Consider the following 25,630-nt stretch of genomic DNA (forward strand, 5'->3'; position numbering starts at 1 on the left):
AAATCAGCTTGGGCACTGAGGTGGTGGCTTGAGCATTATATTTAAAGAACTCCGTGGGTGATTCTATGAATCACTGGGAACAACTGTTTGGGCCCCTGAGGAAATACAGGTTTCAATTCTCCCCTTTCCTTTCAGGGGAATGCTTCCGGGTCACAGTGGGTCTGGGAGGAGCTGGGGGTCCTGGGAAGGTTACTGAGACAGAGATCTTCCCCGCAAAGGGCAGGACAGAGACCCAAGGTGGTGCTAGCTCACGAGGTGAGGCTTAGTCCAGGCACAAAGCCAGCCGCTCCATCTTCTCCCTGGCCAATCAAAATGAGAGGCTACCACTCCAGTGGTTCTTCCAACCCCAGGCAACTCAGGAATCCAGCCCATCAGCAGAGTCAGGGGCTATAACAATGAGAAGGCCAAGAATGACATCACTGAGGAAATGGCACCAATTTTACTTCGGGCCAGCCTTCATGGCTCATCTCTTTGGATCCTCATCACATCCCTGCAAGAGAGGTACCGTGATGCCCATTTTACAGATGAAAGAACTGAGCCTCTGCAGAGCTAAGTGACTGACTCTGTATTCTTTAAGTAGCCATTCAATTCAGTTACTCAGTTCTGTCCAACTCTGAGACCCCACGGACTGCAGCACTCCAGGCTTCCCTGTCCTTCACCATCTCCTGGAGTTTGCTCAAACTCATGTCCATTGAGTTGGTGATGCCATCCAACCAACTCATCCACCGTTACCCCCTTTCTTCTCCTTAAGTAGCAGAGCCAGGAGCAAGCTCAGTCTGCCTCATTTCAAAATTCTTCATCTTTCTCCTCCACATTAGTTTTCCTTTTATCAGTACATGGCTTACTTCGTCTTTGCGGTTTCTTGGGCCAGATGTCCTGGAGGCACTCCTCTCTTTCCCTTATAGCCCACATCTAACCCACTGGGAAATCCCACTGGATCTACTTTTACAATCTGTCCAGAACCCAAGCGTGTCACCACCTCCCTGCTGCCACGTTGGTCCAAGGACCACCAAGTCTCACTTGGACAGTGGATGATCTCCCTGCCCTTCCCCTTCCCCATACTGCATAGTTGCAGCACAGTCCTTGGAGTCACTGATACAGTGTTTCCTCCACATCGCCCTCTGCTGGTTACCCTCTCACTCTGGGTCACCGTGTCTTGTGCTGCACCGTGTAACTGATACCTCCGGTCTCTTCTCTGATCTCATCTACTGCTCCTCCCTTGTTTTCCCCTAAACTCTCCAAGCTTGCTACCACCTCCAGCTTCTGCACTTGTGGGTCCCTCTGCCTGGGATGTCCTTCCCCCAGGGTCCACTTTGGTCCTTTCCCCTCTGCAAGATTTTGCTCAAATGCCACCCTGTTTAAAACTGAAACGAACCTGCTGGTGCACCCCATCATTTCTGCTCCTCTAGTTATCTCCGTGGTACTTATCGCCATCTGGTACACCACTCGTATAAACTTACTGATGTCTATTGTCTGCCTTTCAAGACTAGATTTTTGTTTGTTTGGTTCACTGCTCCATCTCAGGCGCCTAGAGCAATGCTTAGCACATAGGAGGTGTTCAGGAAGTACTTGAATGAATGAATCCAGCCATTGCCTCTTGCAAAAGGTGGGCGGCTCTCTGAGTCACGGCTAGTAAAAAGACTGGGGGTGGGGGTCATGTTAGGGAGGGGTGTGTCCCAGTGGTCTGCTACATTTTTCCTCCTTGGTGTTGGATCCGGGGCGGGGGTGTGTACGTGAATGTGAAGGACACGTGGTCCTACCCATTTGCTGTCTGTCCTGTCCATGGCCCTGAGCTCTACTCCTTGCTATGTTCTCTCAGCTCCTCCTGAGAGGAGCTGTCCTCACCTTGCCCTGTCCTCATCTTGCATCACCATCACCTCCAGAAATGATAGTTATCAGGGACCTCCCGCGTACCAGACACTATGCAAGCCCAGGAAATGCCCCTATGTCACTGAAATGTCACAACAACTCTCTAGCAAGATATTGTGGTTATAGATGAGGAAACTGAGGCTCAGAGAGTTAAGCAACTTGCCCATGGTCACCCAGCTAGAGAGTGATGAACACAACATTCCACCCAGGTAATCTTGCCTCTCTTGCTCACTCTGTTTCTGCCTCAGGTACGCATAAACTTGAAGATTCAAGATCCCTTATTTTCTACTCAGCCCGAAGCCATCTTCTGTATACACGTCCCAAGGGCACCTTGCTTTGTCTGGAGCCGTGAGTCTAGGGCAGGGCTTCTCAGCCTTAGCGCTGTTAGGCTGGATGTTTGGGGCTGGATAGTTCTGTGTTTTGGGAGGCTGTCTCCTGCATAGGAGCACGCGTAGCAGCATCTTTGTCTTCCACTCACTAAGTACCAGTGCACGTGTACTAAGTTGCTTTAATCGTGTTCAACTCTTTACAATCCTGTGGACTGTAGCCTGCTGGGCTGCTCTGTCCATGGGATTCTCCAGGCAAGAATACTAGAGTGGGTTGCCATTCCCTCCTCCAGGGGTCCTCCTGACCCAGGGATTGAACTGGCGTCTCCTGCATTGCAGGTGGCTTCTTTATTGCTGAGCCACCAGGTAAGCCCCAAGCACCAGTAGCATCTCCATCTTCCCAAGCTGCGACAGCCACGACATGGCCAGGTGTCTGTTGTGGGAGTAAAACCACCCTTGGCTGAGAAGCACTGTCTAAGGGCTGAGTGGTGAGGTGGATCAGGAGGCCTATTAGCTGCCAGGTGGACGATTAGCTGCTGGCAGGACCGTGGTCTGTGGATCACCACAAACTCCAAGGATCTGGCAAGCTCTGAATGCACCCAATAACCAAAGTCCTCTCTTGGTTCTTTTAGATGAAAGACAGGCATCGCCAAAGACGTCCACTTTTACCTGTTACTGGACTTACTTCTCAGTGGTCTACCATGCACAGGATAGCTCAGCAGACTCGGAGCCTGATGGCCTGGATTCAAAACTGAATTCCACCACTTATTAGCCATGTGTCCTGAGGGAAGTTGCTCCATCTCTTGGATCTTATTTGTAAGACGAAAACCAACCTTGGACCCTGAGATGAAGCCTGCAGAGGGCTTGGTGCAGGGACAAGCGCATGCTGATAGAGAGCCACCCATGTTATCTAGCGAGGTGCAGTGAGTTATTAAACAACAGCATTTAAGGTGAAAATGAGTGTGTCGTCAGAGTTTACCAAAGACTTCCATTTGGTGTTCTGTCCTCAAGTCCCAAGCCACATGAGTGGCACTGCCAAACTCTCATGTACTTGAACCCCTCCCAGAGTTAAAAAGCCCTGCGGAGATCAGGAGAGGGGGGCTGTTATCCTTGAGAACATTGGCAATACTCTCTTGAGCTGGTACTGCTTTCCAATTGCCACCAATCTTGCTTTTTAATTATAAATTACCATTAGCTCAGTTTCATCATGACCAATTTATTTGTTGTGGGTTGTTTGCTTAACAACAGTAATTTGGGCTTATGATTTTTCAATGGCTGAGTTTTATAGCACATGTGTAGGGCAGTTCAACGATGAATCATCCATTCCCCTTTCCTAAAGAAGATACATCTCTAATGTTACCCCCAAATGGTCTGCAGTGAAATGCTTTCAGATGGAAAGTTCCATCTTTCCTGATGGAACTGAGAGCAGATGGGGCAGGAGGCTGTCGGTCCTTTAACCCTGCCTTAGTGGGCAAGAATGCAAAAGGGTGAGAGAGGCTCTTCTAGATCCAATCTTCCCTCTTCCTCCAGTTTTATAGATGTGGAAATTGGTGCCCAGAGAGGTGAAGGGTCATAGGTCATACATAATCACTAAAATTGAGTTCTCCTAATTATCTGTTTCAGGCTTCCTCCATGGAGGATGCTGAGTTCCCCCCAAAGTGGCTTGAAATGGACCAGCCTTGGGTTAGAACTTCCTCATGGGTCTTCCCATATGGTGGTCTGAGCAGATCTATGCCACACATCGGGCTTCCCTGGTGGCTCAGCAGGTAAAGAATCTGCTTGCAATGCAGGAGGCTCAGGAGACTCAGGTTCAATCCCCAGGTTGAGAAGATCCCCTGCAGAAGGGAATGGCAACCCACTCCAGTATTCTTGTCTGGAGAATCCCATGGACAGAGGAGCCTGGCAGGCTACAGTTGATAGGGTGGCAGAGTTGGACATGGCTGAAGCGAGCGAGCACACATATGCCGGGCATAAGGGCTGGGGCTCTGGAGGCAGACTGCTTTCTAGCTGTATCATTCAGACAAGTTACTTAACCTCCCTGGGGCTCAATTTCCTCAACTGTTTTATTTATTTATTTTTCATATTTATTTGTTTATTTGTCTGACTGTGTCTTAATTGGTGCATGTGGGATCTTTGATCTTTGTCACAGCACACGGGTCCTTTTAGTTGTGGCACGTGGGATCTAGTTCCTTAGCCAGGAATCAAACCCAGGCCCCCTGCACTGGGAGCTTGGGGTCTTAGCCACTGGACCAACCAAGGAAGTCCCTCCTCAACTGTTACGTGAGGCTCATGACAGCATCAAACTCCTAGGTTTGGAAGAATATAATTGGACAATTCACACAGAGGGCTTAGCATAATGCCCTACACACAGAAAAAAAACGCTCCGTGGATCATGACTATTGCTAACATTTTTGGATGTCTAGAGCTGATGTTTCACTCCCACCTGGAGCCTCTTATGAGAAAGAAAACATTGTATAGCTTTTAAGATGATCAAGTAACTTCATTTATATTATCTTATCTAATCCTCAAAATAACCCCAAAGCAAAGGTTGTTATCTCTGTTTTATAGATGGGAAAACTGAGCCTCAAAAATGCAATGCAGAATCTTTACTCTGAACTCAAGTCCTGTGGCTTAACAACTAGAGCCCTCCCACCCTGACCCTGGCTTCAGGGTGACCTTGGCAGCTCAGCACTCAGGTCCTACTTTGACTTCCTTCTGCCTCACCAACGCTCTGCTCTGTCATGGGAATGCCAGAGCAGCTGTCTACACATGTCTAGGCCACTTGGAGATCGTTCTCCCTTCATTCTGCATGGAGAGAGTCTCTCAACTAGATGCAGGTGACCTTAGCAGGAACAGCAGAAGCTGTCTGCTATTTCTGTAGAACACATCCGAGAGAGGGTGGCCAAGAGCAGAAAAACTCCTGTGATAGGTTCCATCTGCCTGACTGATGGGAAGATGGCTGGGGTGGGGCCTGGGTGAGGAGGTGCTGACAGGTGCCGCACAGACTGCAAGCCTCCCCATGGACCGTGAGCTGCGAACACAGCTTGTGGGTGAGGAATGGCCGTTGGGCATCTCTGCAGCCCTGGCCCCAGCTTGGCTCATGTGCACAGAGGAGCAAATCTGGGGCAATGTCAGGAAACACTGCTCTGAAATCACAGCCAATAAAAAGGACATAAAGATGGGGGAGATGAAGCTATCGACAGCAGAGACCCAGTCTGGGGGTGCTTGTAGCTGGCTTTCAGCAGGAATGAGGGGCTTCCCCAAATCTCATCACCAGCCTGGAATACAATTACCACCAGAGAAGTAGTAACATCTACTGTTACGGTGGGAGACCGGGAGCTGGCTCAGTGAACGTTCTAGCCTTCAGTGGAACGTGCTGCCATCCTCTGCCCACACTCGGAGACCCTCCCATGTTACCTCTGGTGGATCCCTCGCCAGATGTCATCTACCCACCAGCTACCACCAGGCACACAGCACCAACTGATTTCCATGCACCATCTTCCTCCCTCGCTTGTTCTTTCCTTCCTTTCCTCATTTAACTACTTATGCATTTATCCAACATATATTAATTGTATACCTACTAGATCCTGGGCACCGCTCTAGGTATGGAATTACATAGCATCGCACAAACAGATGTGAGCGCATGGGATTCACATCCTAGTGGGGATAAACAACAAGTAAGATATATAACACATCAGATGATAAATGCCATGGGGAGAAAAGGACTATGAAAACATGCGAAGGCAGGGAAGGGGGACCCAAAAATGTCAGGGCTGGTCACAGTCTTAAGTAGATGCTTAGCACAGACTCACTGAGAAGGTCACATTTCTTATTTTGTTTTAAAGATTTTTTAATTAATATGTGGACCATTTTTAATATCTTTATTGAATTTGTTTTGTTTCTGTTTTATCTTTTGCTTTTTTGGCCACAAGGCATGTGGGATTTTAGCTCCCTGTCCGGGAATGGAACACACATTCCCTGCTTTAGAAGGTGAAGTCTTAACCACTAGACCCCAGGGAATTAAAGATTCAAAGGGGGATGAAGAACAGCCCATGTACACGCCTTGGGGAAAAGTGTAGAGGGAACAGCCTGGCAAAACCCTCTGGTAGGAGGATCCTTAGACCTTCAACTGCAGTTGACCTCACTTTCTAGGGGAGTAAACCAGGGCTCTGGGAGGCTGAGTGCCTTACTCAAGGTCACATAAGTAGAACTGGTGGGCACACGCGTCCTGGCCACAAAGCCTGCACCCTGCACCACTCTCCCCACCCCGCCCCCCGCTCTCCGGAGGCTGGCTTCCAAATTCCCAGCAGGCTTTTTTCTCACCTGGGCCTGGCCCAAGGCCAGTCTGAGCCCAGCACACGTGTCTGGTCACCAGTCCCGTCATGTCTCCTCCCGGCCCGCCCGCCCTGGGCTCTGTGTTTGTAGCTGACATGAGCTCATCTCCCTTTTGGCAGGGTGGCAGTTTCCATATTTAGGCGACTCGGTAACCTTGCTGGGATTCTGATGAGCTGCTGTCTTCCAGGCTCTCCCCTTGATTCAAGGGCTCACTGAGGTCTTTCCAGTGGGACTTACCGCAGGGATGGTGGGTGGTAGTGTTGGGGCAGGGGTGTAATTGGAGGGTAATTGGCAGAACTTCCTCCAGTCACTGACCCAACGCCTTGTGGCCCAAATCTTAGCAGGGGTGGCAGTGACATTGGAGAGAGCTCATGAGCTTCTCCAAGAAAAGCTGTCCCAAACCATTAACACACATACATATGCACACAATCCCCCAACACCCACAGTGACACATCTAACTACACACACACACACACACAACTACACACCCAGCTGCACACACATGCACACCTTCATTCAGTCAACGAATCATTCACTGAATAATGAATTATTGGAGATGCGATGAGATATTCCAAGCCTTGTGCAGGGTGTGGAAGGGTCAAGAATATACATGAAAAAGATAAAGGGTCCACTGGTAAGCACATTCTAAATTCCTACAGTGGACACTGAGATACCCTGAGGGATGAAGGGTGCATGGACTCTGGACACAGTCCACACGGGACTGAATTCCAGGCTCCGAGTCCTGTGACAAGCTATTCAGTAATAATTGCTATAATTGATAGAGCATTTGTGCCAGGCACTTGTCTAATAGCTTTTCTGAATTCACTCAATTGCTTTAATCTTAAATTTTTGCATCTGGAAAGTGGGCATGAGAATTCCTTCCGTCAGGTTGTTGTAAGGATGAAATATTCTAAGAGCTGAAAAGTGACAGCATTTTGTTCGACCCCTAATAGGTGCTAATGAAACATTACTTCCTTTCCTTGCCTTCTCTGCTCTCAAGTAGCTCATAGTCTAGAGGGAGAAATGATCTAAGAATGTAGCTAATGAACGCAAAGTTGAAGGTCAAATTTCAAAGGGGAGGGACTTCCCTGGTGGTCCAGTGGCTACGACTTTGCATTCCCAAAGCAGGGGGTCTGGGGTTTCAATCCCCGGTCAGGGAACTAGATCTCAAATGCCAAAAGTAAGAGTTCAAATGCCACAATTAAAGGTGGAAGATCCTGTGTGCTGCAGCTAAGATCTAGGGCTGCCAAATAAAATAATATTGTAAAATATTAAATTAAAAATATTTAATATTAAAAAATAGTTTCAAAGGACAGTGACCAAGTACTGTGGGGGACAGTTAGCTGGGAAAATGAAGAAATGGTTTCCCCCCTCCTTGTTTCTGGGGCCCTAGAAGCCTGTCCCCTCGCCCCAACTGCAGGATCACTGAGGTCCTGGCACGCCACATGCCCCAAGACTCCTGAGTGAAATCAGAACCTGCTTCCCTAGGGCTTCAAGTAAGGCCCGCCCCTCCTGGCCTCATCTTTGCAGTGACTGGAAGGAGATGGGCTGAAGGAAATACAGTGAGATCTAAGACAGCCGGCGGAGCCCAGAGTCGGAGCAAACAGAACCCTGCTCTCCTGCACGAGGGGAGCAGAATGGCATAGCACAGAGCCAGCTCTGCAGAAAGCATCTTGACAACTCATCAGGGGATGTCAGATTTCACTAAAGCTTTAGAGATGACAGCGATTTGTTTGTTTCCTCCGAAGAGCTCAAGAAAGAGGCAGAATTTGACTTGCTCTGATGAAAAGAGCATCATTTGGTAACAGACTGGAATCACAGCATCACAGTATCTTACGGCTGAAGGGAGAGGAGTGCCTGTCTCCCAGGCAGGTTGTGGAGGACTAACTGAGCCAATGCCTACAAAGATTCCCATGGAGTTAGGCACATAGTAGGTGCGCACTGCCTGATCACATGATCCAGCTCCAAGCATCAGGCCGGCACGTGACACTTAACATGTCCCAAACACATTTGCCATCTGCATCTCCGCCTTCACCAGCCCCGATGCCATTGAATCAGCCTCTCCTCCTTCCGTCATTTCTCTTGGTTGTACTTCTGCACACAAATGGCAAGTCAGCCATAACCGAAGCCTGAGAGGTAGATGGGACTCCTTTTAAAAAAAATTTTTTTTTTAATTTTATTTTTGGTTACACTAGATCTTTGTTGCTGTGCATGGGCTTTCTCTAGTTGCCATGAGGTGGGGGTTACACTTGGGCATCTCACTGCGGTGGCTTCTCTGGGTGGAGAGTTCAAGCTCTAGGTGTGTGGGTTTCAGTACTTGCAGCCCACTGGGGCCCCGTAGTTGCAGCTCACAGGCTCTAGAGCGTGGGCTCAATAGTTGTGATGTAGGGGCTTTGTTGCCCTGTGGCATGTCCAATCTTCCCAGACCAGGGATCGAACTGGTGTCCCCTGCACTGGCAGGCAGATTCTTAATCACCGAACCACCAGGGAAGCTTGGGGACTCCTCTCTTGACCTCTGGAGTCACTTAGCAAGCTACAGGGCTTCCTCCCACAGTGGCTCCCAATTCTGCTTCTAGCTTCTGAGCACCACGACCATCGCCCTAGTTGAGTTCCTTGTAATTTCTCCCTGGACCATTGTCACAGTCTCAACATTGTCCCCCATCTCCCACTTCCAGTTTTTGCATCTCTTCTCTCCAAACACTGCTACTTATGAAGCCAAATGGATTTTTCCAAAGGTAGCTTGGCTCTTACTCCTGGATTCAAAAATCTTAAATGTCTCCCCACTGCCTTCTGCGTTAGATACAAACTCCTCACTCTGGTGTTTAAGCTCTCACTCCATAGGGTTTTGGGCTGAGCTCTCACAGCCTTCTTTTGGCATCTCTCCTGGATAAATGCTGTGCTCTGCAAAATCAGATCATCTACCATTTCCCAAACAAGGATTTTCTGGCCCATTTGCCCACCTCCAAGCCCTCTGCCTGACACGTCTTCCTCAATCTCTATGTGTGCAAGTCCAACTCATCCTCTGGGGCCCTTTGAATGCCATTTCCTAGAGGAAGAAGTCCTTCTCATCTCCAACCAGATGTTATCACTATTTACCTATGAATAGCAGAACACGATGGCTCAGACCTCTTCTGAGACTCTTCCCCTGATGCACCCTGCATGATGGATGTTTGTAGACAGGTCCTATGTCCCATAAAGCACAGGGATGGAACTCAGTTCTTTTGAATCTGCTATAGTGCTGAGCAGGGCTGTCTACACTATAGACACAATGTGAGTGCCAGCTGGAAAATGAGATTTCCCATTGAGTGGGTGGGTCATCTGAATCCTTCTCCATCCTCCCTGGGTCAAGCTTGTGCTATCTACTGTTCAAAGAGGGAGACTTCCTGGAACCTGCAGGCCCTTGAACTTCTCAGTCTGTCTGTGTTTTGTACCTAGTCCTGTCCGACTCTTTACTACCCCGTGGACTGTAGCCCGTCAGGCTCCTCTGTCTATGTGATTTTCTAGGCAGAAATACTGGAGTGGGTTGCCGTTTCCTTCTCTGGGGATCTTCCCGACCCAGGGATTGAATAGGTGTCTCCTGTGTCTCCTGCATTGGCAGGTGGATTTTACTACTGAGCCAGCTGGGAAGCCCTTGGTACCGATTAGCGGTTGTAGATGTTACCAAGTTGCCAAGCTCTGAGGACCTTGAGACCTTATCCTTTCTAATTCCCTCATTTCACAGAAGAAGAAACTGAGGCACAGAGAGTGGAAGTTACTTATCTAGGGTAAGGCTGGGCTGGGACTGGAATCTTAGTGACTTAGTCAGAGGTATTTCTAGCTAAATGGACTGATTCATTCCTTTATTTATTCCTCTGTTCAACTTCCTTCACTGAGCATCAGATACCTGCCAGGTACCGCAGGAGGTCCTGAGGACTCAGAGATAAGAAAGAGTCCCTGCCCTGAAGGGACTCACAGTCTGGTTGGGTGGAAGGGATGGATATGGCAATAGGCAAGGAGAGAGGGGGTGATGGGAGAATAGAGGTGGGCCCCTCACCCAGCCTTGGCCAGTGGTGAAGACGGTGTCTTCCATCTTCAAAGATGGTGGTTCTGCAGCGACCACACACACCCAGCTCCCACCCCCACCCAGGTCCCACCCCCCACCTCCAGGGATGATCAGCTTCTGCTGTGTCTCTTCCTTCCAAATCCTCTCCCACAGTCTGTGATGCTGAGACAGTGTTTGACTGAAGCAATGAAATGGAGAAAGATGCTTTACATCACCCCAAGATCTGCTGTAAAGATTCAATTAGACAAGGCATATAAACCACTTAGCTTAGGGCCTTGCAGACAGCGAACCCTCATTCAAAGTTAACTATTATTATCACAAATAAGAAACCAGAGGCTCAGGGAGGTTACATAATGGACCCAGAATAACACAGCTAGTAAGCAGGGGAGCTGGGCTTTGAAGCCAAGCCTGTCTGCCTTCAAAGCTCTTCTCTTTCCAAAACGCCACCCGGACTTAGGGAACCCAAGTGTCTCTTGTGCTCCTCCAGCTGATGGAGATGATCCCAGGAAGCCCTGGGTCAGAGAACCCGTGCTGTGTCCCAAGTGAGTGTCTTTTCACACACTCAGAAAGAAGGCTCCTGGACACCACTGAAGAAGCATAATACATAACAATATGTGCAGAAAGAATAATTTCTGCAGGCTTGAGCGGGCCTCTTGGTGCCCTTTTGTACCAGGAAATGCACAAGACCCCCAAGATGAGTCAATCCACTTCAGAGCCAATCTTGTCCTGTGCTAGGAAGGCAATGGAGGAGAGAGAGCTTTCTGGAAGCTAATAATATGGAACTGACAAAGAAGACCATACTCCCAGCAGCGCTGGAAACATGCACGTGGTAATGTGGTCATTATGTGGTAATGTGGGAGCCCTTCCAAGAGGACCAAGTGTAGCCAAGACATCCTTCTGGTAAATTCTTCCTCTAGTTTTATTCACCTAAAAAAATTTTTTTTCATAGAAATGACCGGCAGGGTGATTTAAATCTAATGGGGGAAGTGGGTGAGCCAAATGGCAGGACCCTGATTTAGAAGACTCAGTACGCAGAAGTCTAGATAGCTGGAACCCATCGGAGGTTGCTTCTGTCATAAAAAGATTCATCTCTAAATTACCTACAAGTAGGAAATGGCTTCCCATTGTCATTTGAAAAGCAGAATACTATTTGACTAGGAGATGGGGGAGCATAAGTTTGACAAAATTAAAGGCACAAGTAGGAAAAATCTGTCAACTGAAAGTCCTTTAGGACAGCTCTCCAAATGCAGACAGGAGGGAAAGGGACCTCAGTCCTTTAAGACTTTGTTTTTGTAGCATTGCCTGTCTCCTGTCATGCAGGTTCCACCAAGGCAATTGTCTGCATGTTTGTGTAGCTCTCACATACACATTACAAGAGGCCCTGTGTTTCCTGTACCCCCACCCCTCAAAAAACAAACACAAAATACATCCAGGAATCCAACAGAAGAGCTTAAGAACTTCCTGCCTGGAAGAATTCAAAGATCTCACAGATCATAATGGACTCAAGATCAGATGGCTCAATCATCATACACCTTTCTATAATGTTGGTGTCAAATATTTACCCCACTTTCGCTGTGATGGGGAGCCCTCTACTTCCTAAGGCAACCCATCCCACTCTGCACAGCCCTGACCAATTGGGAGTTGTTGGTGATGAGCCCAACACATGGAGCACCATCCACTTGATCTGGGTTTCTAGGTTTTCCCTCTTCCACTCCACAGGACTTCAGATGTGTGACCAACCAACATACCCAAGAGTCAAGGCTAGCTCTGGCTCCATAAAGGCCAGCATTTAAATGCCCAGGAAGGCATCAAGTCTTTTAACACACAGGTATGGTTTGATGTATCATCTCTGAGCCTGAGGGGCAGCAAGATGGTGCCAGGATTTGAAAACCCCAAGTTTTTCATCTTCTTCTGCTCCTGGTTCTCTCTAACAGCCAGTAAAAACGAACATCTTTTTTCCTACCTAGGAAATTTCACTGAAGCCATGGTTTGTGTTGCCTAGCACATTTCTGTCACTAGTTCAAATGTCTTCTCAGGACTACAGATCTGGAAGTCCCACTGCTTATTCCATATCGTGTTTCAGTACTTTTAGAGGCTCTTCCAACTCAGTACATTCAACTCAGTAATGCCTCGAATAAGACAGAATTCTCAAATTTCAATCCTTATTATTATTATTTTCCTGTCAACACATGGCTGGAAATTCAGAGAAAAAAAATGCTTTGCAGCTTGTGTGCGACCTGGTTGTAGAAGACAGATGTCAGCCCAGTGGTTCAAAGCCCTGGCTTAGAGCAGGGCAGACCTGGGTTCTAAGTCACTTAGTAGCCATGAGATCTTGGGCAAATGCCTTATTTTTCTCAAGTATCAGTTCTCTCAATGGGAAAATGGGGTGGGGGAGGGGAAGCATAACATCTTCCTTCCAGGGCGGCTGTGAGGCTTAAAGGAGAAAAGCTCAGCAAAGCTGGCAGCACCATGCCTAACACAAAATAAAGACATCATCTATGCTACTCTTTTTCCTCCCTCTTGGCCTCTGATGGCTAATTCCTGAGTCCCAGACAACCCGGGGACAAAACCGCTGACAGGCCAGCTGCTCCATTAGCCTGGTGGAAGTAGAGACTTCAGAGTCCCTCCCTTGCCTCGGGCGTCTGCTCTGGAGGCTTCAGGAAACCAGATGTGTTCCCCTCTGGGGACTCAGAAAATTTTGAAGGAAAATTGGCTGAAAGAACATAGGCAGACTTCTCAGGACCTACACATTTAGAAAAGCTCGACAAGTTCTGAAAATCAGATCCATGTGTCAATACATTCCTTCATACATTTGTCAAAAATCCACCATCATGTACTCTGGAAGAGGCACTGTCTTGGTGGGACCAAGATTCACGAGCTGGGCCCTGCTTTTGAAGTGCTGCCGTCTTAGTGGGGGTGTGAAGGGCTCGATGGCTTTGTGCCGCTGGGAAGTCAGTGGGACTCTCCACAGTCTTCTCCTCCCAGGCATGTGGTAGGGTAGGGCTGCACGCCCCTGCAGTGTGACTTTTGGTCACACGGAGATGGAGTCTGGATCCCTGAGTGACCTGCTGTGGAGCCACACTGGACACAAAACATGAGCCAGAAACCAGATTATGTTGCGTTAAGCCACCAAGATTCGGGGGTTGTTTCTTACCAACCATAATCCAGCCCATTCTTCCTGATGCAGCCACCAAGCTCCATACCAACCCCAGTGTCTTTATCATAATGAACAAATTCTCCCCGCTGCCTGACTCCCCCACACCCACAGAAAATGGAGCTTCTGAATCTCCCTGGTGGTCCAGTTGTTAAGAATCCACCTGCCAATGCAGGCAACACAGGTTCAATCCCTGGTCCTGGAAGATCCCACATGCAGTGAGGCAGCTAAGTCTGTGAGCCAGCACTACTGAAGCCTGCATTCCCTAGAGCCTGTGCTCTGCAACGAGAGAAGCCACAGCAAGAAGAAGCCCATGCACCACAATGAGAGAGTAGTCCCTGCTCGCTGCAGCTAGAGAAAGCCTGTGCGAAGCCACGAAGACCCAGTGCAGCCCAAAATAAATAAATTAAAAAATTTTTTTAATTAAAAAGGAAATTTTACAAACAATGAGCTTCCTTTATCAGAATTTAAACCCCTGAGCAATTAAGATGTTGTAAATTGAAGAGTTCTTTCCAATGAATAAAATTCCTCTTATTTCTAATGAATATGAGATGGCTTACATGAAGCTAAGTACTCCAGTGATTATAAAATCGCCACCATAGAACATCAACATTTCTTCTTTTACTGTTTAAGTGGCCTATTAAATTGATACTGATTAGGCATTTTTCTTTCTCAAATTCTTTCTCTCTGATACTGATCTTTTGCATCATTTTTAACCCATGGTCTGATCTGGGCTGAAATGCTTTTTTCCTCCCGATCTGTTTAGGGGGCATTTCTAGGCACTTCTTCCAAGCTGCTGGCAAAAAGCAATTTCTGTGCATCTTTTAGGTCCCCCAATTTCCAAACACTGTCCTGAGTTAATGTCACTTTATTTTCAAAAGCACTCCTTTCCTCTTGACTGTTCCTAAGTGGTTTTCCTCTGTACGACCATAGAGATAAAAGAATTCACAGATAGAAAGAAAAGGCCCTTCCCCTTCTTTTGAAACTAGAAAGCCTAGCCATGACTTCACGTGGCTCCCACATACAGAATGAGGAAGCGCTACTATATTGAAGAAGCCACCCTTTTGATCTATAAACGCTTGCTCATTAATTCATCAGGTCTGGTTGCTGCCACTGACCTGGCGTCTGCGGACTCCATTCTGTGCCCCGAGTCTGCACGCCACCCTCACCTCTTCCCCGGATGGCTACCATTTGCTCCTGACTAGTCTTGGTCCTCTGCATCTTGCTTTTCCAATGAGCTCTCTATCTTGTAGCCAAGAGTCAGCTTTCTAAAATACAAATCTGCATTTTTCAATGCCTTGACTCAAAAGCCCTCCCCACTGTTTTCTGGAAAAAGACCAATTTTGGCATCCCTGTATGATCCAGTCCCTGATCATGCCTCCAGCCTGTCTCTCTGACTCTCCTACTGTGTGCTGAGCAAGCTGGGAGCCCCAGAAAGGTGCCGTATTCTTGCCTCCTGGCCTTCGCACCGGCTGTTTCCCCTTCCTAGAATGCGCTTTATCTCTCCTTCTCTAGCTAACATTCATTCATCCTTCAGATCTCTGTTTCTCCTCTGAGCTGTCTCCATTTTTAAGAAAATGTTTCTAGCCATGTGGTGCGCTGGATATTAATTCTTTGACTAGGGATTGTGCCACCTGCAGTGGAAGCATGGCGTCTTAACCACTGGACCGCTAGGGAAGTCCCTGAGAGGTCTCCATTTTTTAACTTTTCAGGTTGGCAGCCTGTGGGCTTTTCTCTAGTGCGGTCACAGTTTCCACATCATGTTGAAACTGGTCACTTGTTGGTCTCCCCCATTAGATTATGAGCTCATTGAGGGCAGGTTGTATATCTCCTTTCTCTTCATACCTCCAGAGCCTGGTGCAGAGGGGGCTCAATAAGGATTTATTGAATGTGGGTGACTGCTGCTGCTGCTAAGTCGCTTCAGTCGTGTCCGACTCTGTGAGACCCCATAGACGGCAGCCTGCCAGGCTCCCCTGTCCCTGGGATTCTCCAGGCAAGAACACTGGAGTGGATTGCCATTTCCTTCTCCAGTGCATGAAAGTGAAAAGTGAAAGTGAAGTCGCTCAGTCATGTCCGATTCCTAGCAACCCCATGGACTGCAGCCTACCAGGCTCCTCCGTCCATGGGATTTTCCAGGCAAGAGTACTAGAGTGGGGTGCCATTGCCTTCTCCGGAATGTGGGTGAAAGAACCTATTATTTCATTTGATCACGATGACCATTTAGGAGTGTAGGCAGAGCAAGACTTATCTCCAATTTCACAGGTGAGGGAACCGAGGCTCAGAGACACATGGCCTGCTCTGACTTGCTGTGATGCAGTTATCATCCATCAGTGGATGGGTGGGTGGTGCTGGCAGTGGTGTGACTGGAGGAATCCATGTCTGGGAATCTGGTGATGGTGGAGGCCAGAGTCAGGGCTTAAGACCATTCTCTCACTCACTCATTCAGCGAACACATCCTGATCACCTGTTGTGTATCAAGCATTGTGCTAGCCAGGACCCTGGCCTCCGAGTGGGCACAGCCCAGGCCTCTGCAGACTAGTCTAGTTTCCAACCTTATTCTAATCACGAGAACCTGGTCAGAGCTGGGACCTTCCCTCCAGAAAAAGATGAACCTAGGTGCCACGTTCTGTGTACATTTCAGGGTGTCTGAATTCCCCTGAAACTTACCTGTGGGCCCTCGGTTAAGAGTCCCTAGTTTAGATGAGAAGACAAGCATGGAAACAGTTATGTGATATGAAACATGGGCTGAGAAATTAGAAGTTCCACCCTTAACGGGACAAAGGAACTAGAGAAGACTGGGCATGTCACTCACTTGACATGAGTTTTACTGAGCACCTACTATGTGTCAGGAGCTGCGCTGAACACCAGGGACAGATGGTGAATAAGACCGTAGAATCCCTATTCTCTGGCTCTTACAGTCCAGTTGACCAGGCGGTGACATTTGAACTGAGCCTTAAGTTCAGGAAAGGAGATGGGGGAGGGCAGTCCAGGCAGAGTGAGACCAGTCTGAGATCTGGGAGGACAGGCAGACAGGCACCACCTCCTTCTCTGATGCTCCCCACCGACTAGAGGTGAGATGAGTTTCCAGCGCTCACTCTGGAAGATGACACAGCCCAGCAGGGGATAGCGCCATGGAGGGCTGGGAGACTGCATGCATGCATGTGCGCTTTGCGCACGCACAGACACGCATGAGCCGATCAGCTCGTTGTCACCGTGGACCACGTTTCCCTCTGGCCTCCCTGCAGTAGCGCCCACAGCCTGCAACTGGGATTGCCATGCCCGAGACACCACCGAGGTTGCTTCCCTGATCTCGGCCCCAAACCCCGGGAGAGAGCTTTCTCTTATTTCTTTTCTCACCTTGGTCAGAATTTCAGGTGCATGAGAAATGGAAGCTCACGGGCAGCTTGGATACTAATGGGTCCCTGCAGCCCAGCGCAGTCCGCAAAGCACCAGCGCCTTGGTGCACAGCCATCCATGCAGGCGGCAGGGGACCCCAGCATGCAGCTGTCCGCTCGGGTACCTCTTCTTCAGCCTCAGTGCTAGTTTTCCACCTCAAGACCGCTCCGCTTTAATGGAAGGAAACCAGTTCCTGCCTTCCTTTTAGTTTCTTGGCACGTATAATGCCCCCGGTGATATTTTTGGCGGATGCGTAGCTGGCAGTTAGAGGACGTTTTGTAACTACCACAAAACAACCGTTAAGTACCAAAAAATAAAAAGAGTTTTTCTTTTTGGATCACGAAAGAATACAGACACGTCTGGCTTTGTAAAATTACTGTCAGTCAGTGGGCATATGGGTTCCTGAAAAGTTGGGCAGAAATCACAATATTGTGGAAAGCATCCTCGAAAAGCATCCCACTCTACCTGGCAAGGCCCGTACTCCTCCTTCGGATCCTGCCTAAATGGCTCCTTCTTTAGAAAGTCTTTTCTGGATCCCCTCCAGTGGAAAGAACAGATTTTTGTTGCATCTCTACCATGTGCCACTGTCTGAGCGACATTATATGTTATCGCAAACCATCCTCTCTACAACCCCAGAGATGGTAGCTGTGCTGTATTACAGGTGAAGAAAGGAAGGCTGCGAAGTGAAGAGGCTTGTACGGGTTTTCAAAGCTCATAGGTGATGCAGCCAGAGGCTGAAACCCAGACTGAACTGATGCTAAAACTCATGCTCTGTTCAAACAGCTGCTGAGTTAGTTCTTCTGCTTGGAAGCTCCTTCCCTTCTGACTTTGATCATAAGTCACATCCACTTTAAGCATTTGTTGACCGGTTCTTTCTTTCCATTTGGTGGGGCTCTGATGCAGGTATCATCATGGCCTTCTTAGGGTCTAGTTTGCTTCTCCCATAGGAGGAATGCAGGGAGTATTTGTGGAATGAAAGTAGGAATTGGTGGGTATTCCCTGATGGTCCAGTGGTTAGGACTTGGCACTTTTACTGCCAGGGCCCAGGTTTGATCCCTGGTTGAGGAACTAAGATCCCACAAGCTGCATGGTACAGCACAAAGAAAAAAAAAAAAGTAGGAATTGATATTTCCTCAGAGATATCTAATCTGCAACAATTTTCAGTGTATCTGTAACTCTTTCCTAGATTTCCTTGTTTGCCTCCTGTGGCTTTCTAGATAAAGAATAAGGCCAGGCTCCTCTGTCGATGGGATTCTCCAGGCAAGAATACTGGAGTGGGTTGCCATTCCCTTCTCCAGGAGATCTCCCTGACCCAGGGATTGAACCTGTGTTTCCTGCACTGCAGGAGAATTCTTTACTGTCTGAGCTACCAGGGAAGCCCAAGTAATAAGGCCACCTCTGCTTTAAGAAGCCTAGCCTCCCCTCACATTCTCCGAGGAGTAAACATATTCTGGAAAAGAATGGCCAGAAAACTATTGAAAGGTTGACTATAAGATCTTGACCAGAAATCCCCATTCACTGCAAACAGGACTTGGCCAACAATAGTTCTACTAATTTCCAACTTTCAGAAACATCACTTGAGACCACTGAGCAGTAGACCAACATACAAATGCCCTCAACATACAAACGCCCTTGCTTCTTCTCTTGTTCCCCCATCACCATCCTCGCTATTCAGTCTTGGTCCTCCATCTTGGTAGGCATTCTCCATATAGTGACTTTTTGCCGTCGCCCAGGGTGGGAAGATGAAACAAGAAGTTCAGGCAGAAGCAAGGATGCTTCTGATTGTCAGGCTTCAGCATCCAGCCCATCCCAAGCCTTTCAATGGATCTACTCACAATAATAACTGTGTTAGGAGTAATTGCCAATATTCATTGAGCACCTTTTATATGCCAGGCACTAAGTAGTTTCTGGGCTTCCCTGGTGGCTCAGACAGTAAAGAGACACAGGTTCAATTCCTGAGTTGGGAAGATCCCTTGGAGAAGGGAATGGTACCCACTCCAGTATTCACGCCTGGAGAATTCCACAGACAGAGAAGCCTGGCAGGCTATAGTTCATGCGGTGGCAAAGAGACAGACCTAACTGGAGTGACAGCACTCAGGCAATCTCTGCAAACTTCATTTCATGAGTAAGGTAATGGAAGCTAAGCCGTTAGGAGATTTTGCCTTAGTCACAGAGCTACAAAATGGTTGAGGTTGTATTTGAATCCAAGCAGGATATCTGACTCCAGAATTGCAAGTGTAACTACTTTGTATCAACGCTTTACCTTGGAGCATCCCAGCATCACCCATCCCCTCCAACCACCTCTTAGTCACCCAACTGTTTTGCCCAGTGTTCTTCGCCCTGGTCCTTATCTCAGCTTTACCTTTGGCACAGGCTGAGAAATGCTTTTCTGTTTGTCTTAGAGGCTCTCTTTCAGAATCTGGTTGTACTTTTGCTTGAGAACTACACACTGCGTTTCTGGATAACAGACCCCACCCCCAGCACCATGTCTCCAACAGGAGAGGGTGATCAGACTCCACCTGTCAAGGAAGCAAGATTCTCTGGCATGCAGCCAGTTTTCCTAACGGGGTGCACTTCTCTTGCAAAAGGTAGTTTGCTAGCTATATTGTTAGCCGCCAGAGCTCAGTGAAGTCCCCCGTCTATCCCAGGTCTCACAAAGGAGGAGGCGGGGAGCACTGTCTGAGTGACAGTGACCAGGTGGGAGGTGGGGAGATTACCCTGCATTCATTCCTGCCGGGTCCCTCCCCTCGGCTAGACCCTCTGTTCCCAGCACGCTCTGAACGAAAGCAGTACATCTTGAAGAAATTTAACATCCCTTCCCGGGATCGGGTGCTGGCCAAGTGGGCGGGGGGAATGGTTTCATTTGAAATCTCCCTTCATTCCCCCACCTCCCTCTCTGTCTACTGGTCCAGGAATCACAAGTCTTTGGCAGTGATTTCAGGCTGGCTGATTTTTCATGGAAAATTTCTATTGGAAACCATGATGGGGAGGACTCATTCAGCTATTTGGGGGATCCTATGATGTTTAGAAACTGTGCTTCTTTTAAGTCTTTATTGAATTTGTTACAGTATGGCTTCTTTTTGTTTATGTTCTGGTTTTTTGGGCTTGCAGCATGTGGAATCTTAATTCCTAGACCAGGAATGGAACCCATGCCCTGAGCACTGGAAGGCCAAGTCTTAGACAATGGACCGCTAGGAAAGCCCCTAGAAATCATGCTTCTTGAAGCCCCCGACTCTTGGCCAGAATCCCATCTCCAGACGACATCCAGGCATATTCCCTGAGCCCTTGTGTGGGGAGTTTTGTGAAGCGACCAGCCTGCAGGCTCACATGGTCATGCGGCGCTGGGGACCCTACCAGGCAAGTCTGATTGGCTAAATGCTCTGCTCCTTCTGGTCTCTGTGGGCAAACTGTGAGGTCGCCAGGGCGTGCCCTGTTTCACGTCTGGATATACTTTAGCAATGCAGAGCCTCTTTGGGGAGTTCTGGTTAACTGAGGAAAAAAGACAAATCCCTTTGTTGGCAAGCATCTGGCCAATTCATAGACTATTAGGAGCTGGAAGAGACTTCACTGGGGCTCAGTGGTAAAGAATTCACCTGCTGATGCAGGAGACATGAGTTCGATCCCTGATCTGGGAAGATTCCACATGTTTCAGGGCAACTAAGCCCGTGTGCCGCAAGTACTGAGCCTGAGCTCTAAACCCCAGGAGCCAAAACTACTGAGCTCGTGTACCGCAACTCCTGAGCCTGCATGCCCTAGAGCCTGTGCTCTGCAACAAGAGAAGCCACCGCAATGAGAAGCCCCCCCATCACAACCAGAGAGTGGTCCCACTCGCCGCAACTAGAGAAAAGCCTGCACAGCCATGAAGACCCAGTGCGGTCAAAAATAATAAATAAAGTTATTTTAAAAAACTAAAAAAAAGGAGAGACTTCATTGGGACTACTAGTAGCCAGAGGTCATCTGCATCACAATGCCAGGCAACCCAGCAGAACCTGAATTCTGACCTCTGACCCAACACACAGCAGCAGAGAGCTCTCGGATAAGTCATTTATTTTGTCAGCACTTTGGTTCCATTGTCTGTAAAATAGGGCTAATACTAACAGCTGACACTGAGAGAGCTACTTACGTACCACTCTTTATATAGATAAGATCATTACTGCCTTTCAACGACCCTATTGTGTTAGTTTCCTGGAGCTGATGTAACAAATCAGCCCAAGTTTATTGTCTCAAAGTTTCAGAGACCAGAAGTCAAATCTAGCTGGCTGATTTTTATAAAAAAAAACCCATTTATTTATTTATTTTTGGCTGTGCTGGGTCTTCGTTGCCGCTCAGGCTTTTCTCTAGTTGCAGCTGGTGGGGGCTACTCTCTAGCTGAGGTGTGCGGGCTTCTCACAGCGGGGGCTTCTCCTGTTGCAGACCACGACTCCAGGGCGCAGAGTCCTCAGTAGTTTCGGCTACGGGTCTCCAGAGCCCAGGCTCAGTAGGTGTGATGCATGAGCTCATTTGCTCCTCAGCATGTGGGATCCTCCCGGATCCGGTATCGAACCTGTGTCTCCTGCATTGGCAGGTGGATTCTTTGCCACTGAGCCACCAGGGAAGCCGCCATAGCAGGCGCACCATTGGCTGGGCTGTGCTCCCTTGGAGGGAGGTAGGGAGAATCCATCTTTACCTCCTCCAGCCGTTGATGGCTCCCAGCACTCCTCAGCCTCCACAACTCTCTCCCCTGGGGCTCACATCCTACTTTCCTTCCTCTCAAGGATACCAACCACTGGATTTAGGATGCACCCAAAATCCAGGATGATATCATGCTGAGATCCTTAGCTCATTCGTATCTTCAAAGACTATTTTCATGTATTCGTGGGTTCCAGGGGTTAGGACTTGGAAATATCTTTTGGGATACGACTCAACTCATGGCACCTAGGACAAAGGTATCTCTCATGCCCATTTTACAGATGAGGAGACCAATCAGGGTCACACAGTGAGGAAGTAATGGATCTGAAATGCAAACCCATGTGGTCTGACTTCAGAACTTGTTTTAAGTTTTTTTTTTTTTTAATGTGGACCATTTTAAAAGTCTTTATTGAATTTGTTACAATATTACTTCTGCCTTGTGTTTTGAATTTTTGACCTTGAGGCATGTGGAAGCTTAGCTCCCAGACCAGGAATTGAACCCACACTTCTTGCATTGGAAGGCAAAGTCTTAACCACTGGATGGCCAGGGAAGAACCCAGAGCTCATTTTAAGAAATCATTACATTAGACAAATACTGAGTAGAGTTGTAGATGCTAGAGATGCAATAGTACAGAAAAAGAAAAGAGGAAAAAAACAGATGCTGAAACTGTTCTTGGAAGAGCAAGCAGGCCAGAGTGGCTGAAGTGGAGACAGTGACAGAATTTATAGAACCTTCTAGTGATTTCCATGTTCAACTCACATGAGATGGGAAACTCATAGAGGGGTTTGAGGGAAGAAGTGACAGCATCTGCCTCGTGTCTTTAAAGGACTCCAGAGAGACCAGTGGGTTAAGAAGTGACTATTGTGGGTCCAAGGCATAAACAGGAAGACAGCTGGAAAGTCCAGGCAAGAGATGAGGATGCCCAGAGTAGGGAGGCAGTGGTGGTAGAGAAGTGATCAGATTCTGTGCATATTTTGATGCACCAGCCAATAGAATTTGCTGGTGGGTTGGATGTGGGCTTTGTAAAAAAGAAAAAAAAAGGATGCCCAGATTTTTGACCTGAGCACCTGGAAAGCTAGAGCTGCCCTTGATTCCTCTGCTTCTCCTGCAGGATACTTGTAACAATCAAATGTAGTAACAAGCGGGAAAATGCTGCCCTGAAGCTCTGCCAAGTACTTTCCTTTGCTGGTGGTGGTGGTTATTATTATTTGTTCTGCGATTTGAAACTTTTTCCAGCTCCAGGTTGCCAGGAGGTGCCAGACTGGGCTGAAAAACTGTCAAGCAAATCGCTGTCTGAATTACGAGAGAATATAATTATCTGACTGTAATTTTAAACTGTCCTTTTTAAGTCCCTCACTCTCTTCCCTGCCTGTGCTCAGTGCATATTTGAGATTCAAGATGCTGCTCTCCCATCATAATGGACGAGACAATATCAATATAGGCAGAGACAAAGGAAACAGCGGCAGTTTGGAAATTATCTCCTTCGGATCCTTATCATTCTCCCCTGAGCCTCTGGATGTAAATGGAACCATTGCAAGCTTTTTGCTCTTTGAAGTGTAAAGTACGCGATGACTGGCTACTGTTCTAGAAGCGATAAATTCCTTCCCTCCCAACGTGCCCAGGTTTCTGGCAACGTTCTTATCAATGTGACAGTTTTCTGTTGACTTTTTTCTTAATGGAGAGTAGTGTTCCACATTTGATCCATGAGTGTACCGGTGAATTTCCATTGCTTCTTCAATTCCTTCATTCAGACATTTCACAATGCTTATTAACACGAAGCTATTATTTTCATCATCCCTATTTTACAGATAAAGAAATTGACATTCAGAGAGGTCAAACTCACATGCTCAAGGCCACACAGCTAATAAGAGCAAGGCCTGGACCCGAGAACCAAGGACCTCTTCACTTCAAAGCGTGACCACCACACTAAGTAGCCGGTTTTCAAAGTAACTGGTTTTACTGAAACCAACCTTTACTTCCCACCCCCCCACCTCACCCTTTGCAAAACATTTTTTTTATTAACCTTAGTGAAATGTCACAACCATAGAGTGATTTTAATGAAAAACAGTTTTATTACTTTCAAATGTTATATGAATGATCAACTAAGATATAATAGAGTGCAAATAGTGACTATGAAGGGAGTTAATGAAAAAATTACAATTCATAATAAGCCTGTGGAACGCAGTGTGTATCATAAACACGAAAGACCTTTAACATTACAATAATTAATTGCAAGACTCAGAAGTCGCTGATGCATGAAAGGAATGCTTAATTTGAAAGCTCTTACTTTTAGAAAAAGGATACTGATTTTTAAATGGATTTCCCATACCTACTGAGACACCCAAAGTTCTCAGAAGTAGAGGTAATTTCAAATGATTTACTAAAAAAAAAAAAAAAAGACCACAGACACTGGATCTGCTTTTATATCAAAGTGTGAACGAATGGGACTCAAATTAGGAAGCACTTATTGGATCCTTAATAATCTTCCATCAGTGGCCCCTCATCAAGCCCTGGTTAGAGCAGTGATGGAACAACAGGGCACCATCCACACTCTCCTGATCTGTTTTCCTGGGACTTATATCAGATTTTAACATTTGCATTCTAACTACATATATTCAGTTGCTATTGTTGTTGAATAAGGTGCTAAGTCATGTCCAACTCTTTTCGACCCCATGGATGGTCACCTGCCAGGCTCCTCTGCCCATGGGATTTCCCAGATGAGAATATTGGAGTGGGTTGCCGTTTCCTTCTCCAAGGGATCTTCCCTGCCCAGGGACTGAACCCCTGTCTCCTGCATTGGCAGGTGGATTCTTTATTGTGAGCCACCAAGAGAAGCCATTGGTACTTTGCAAAATTATCATTTGTTAGAGATAGAAGGGAGCCTACAGTTTTGGAGTCAAGACCTGCCATGGAGTCCTGGCTGTCACCTTGCTGTGTAAATTTTGGGCACATCCTTAAACATTCTGAGCTGCAGTTTCTTCATCAAATTGAGATGATAAAATATTAAGTGAAGTAAGTCAGACAGAGAAAGACAAGTATCATATAATATCACGCATATGCTGAATCTAAGTTAAATGAAAAAGAAAAGGAAACAAATGAACTTATTTACAAAACATAAATGGACTTATAGATATCAAAAACAAACTTATGGTTGCCAAAGGGGAAACATGGGTAGGCGAGAGGAGATAAGTCAGAAGCCTGGGGTGAATGCACACACACTGCTATATATAAGATAGATAACCAACAATGACCTGCTGCATAGCACAGGGAACTCCATTCAATATTCTGTGATAACCTATATGAGCAAAGAACCTAAAAGAGAATGAATATATGTACATGTAGGGCTTCCCTTCTGGCTCAGATGGAAAGAACCTGCCTGCAATGTGGGAGACCAGGGTTCCATCCCTAGGTTGGGAAGATCCCCTGGAGAAGGAAATGGCTACCCACTCCAGTATTCTTGCCTGGAGAATTCCATGGACAGAGGAGCCTGGAGGGCTACAGTCCACGGGCTGCAGAGTTGGACACGAAGAAACACAAGCTGGAATCAAGATTGCTGGGAGAAATATCAATACCCTCAGATACGCAGATGACACCACCCTTATGGCAGAAAGTGAAGAGGAACTCAAAAGCCTCTTGATGAAAGTGAAAGTGGAGAGTGAAAAAGTGGGCTTAGAACTCAACATTCAGAAAACGAAGATCATGGCAACCGGTGCCATCACTTCATGGGAAATAGATGGAAAAACAGTGGAAACAGTGTCAGGCTTTATTTTTGGGGGCTCCAAAATCACTGCAGATGGTGACTGCAGCCATGAAATTAAAAGACGCTTACTCCTTGGAAG

The 25,630-nt window shown here is 47.4% G+C and overlaps 1 protein-coding gene and 1 non-coding gene across 2 annotated transcripts in view; one reads left to right on the forward strand and one right to left on the reverse strand.

Annotated features, from left to right (window-relative positions):
- ASIC2 (acid-sensing (proton-gated) ion channel 2) overlaps positions 1–25,630 on the reverse strand; it is a 1,220,326-nt gene that overhangs the window by 146,647 nt on the left and 1,048,049 nt on the right. The gene's annotated exons all lie outside the window — the stretch shown is intronic.
- On the forward strand, positions 18,119–18,190 carry TRNAK-UUU. The gene has a single exon. It is a non-coding gene; the product is annotated as a tRNA-Lys (tRNA).

Source organism: Bison bison, unplaced genomic scaffold, assembly GCF_000754665.1.
Source record: "Bison bison bison isolate TAMUID 2011002044 unplaced genomic scaffold, Bison_UMD1.0 scf7180017864472, whole genome shotgun sequence".
In the NCBI taxonomy this organism is placed as follows: Eukaryota; Metazoa; Chordata; class Mammalia; order Artiodactyla; family Bovidae; genus Bison; species Bison bison.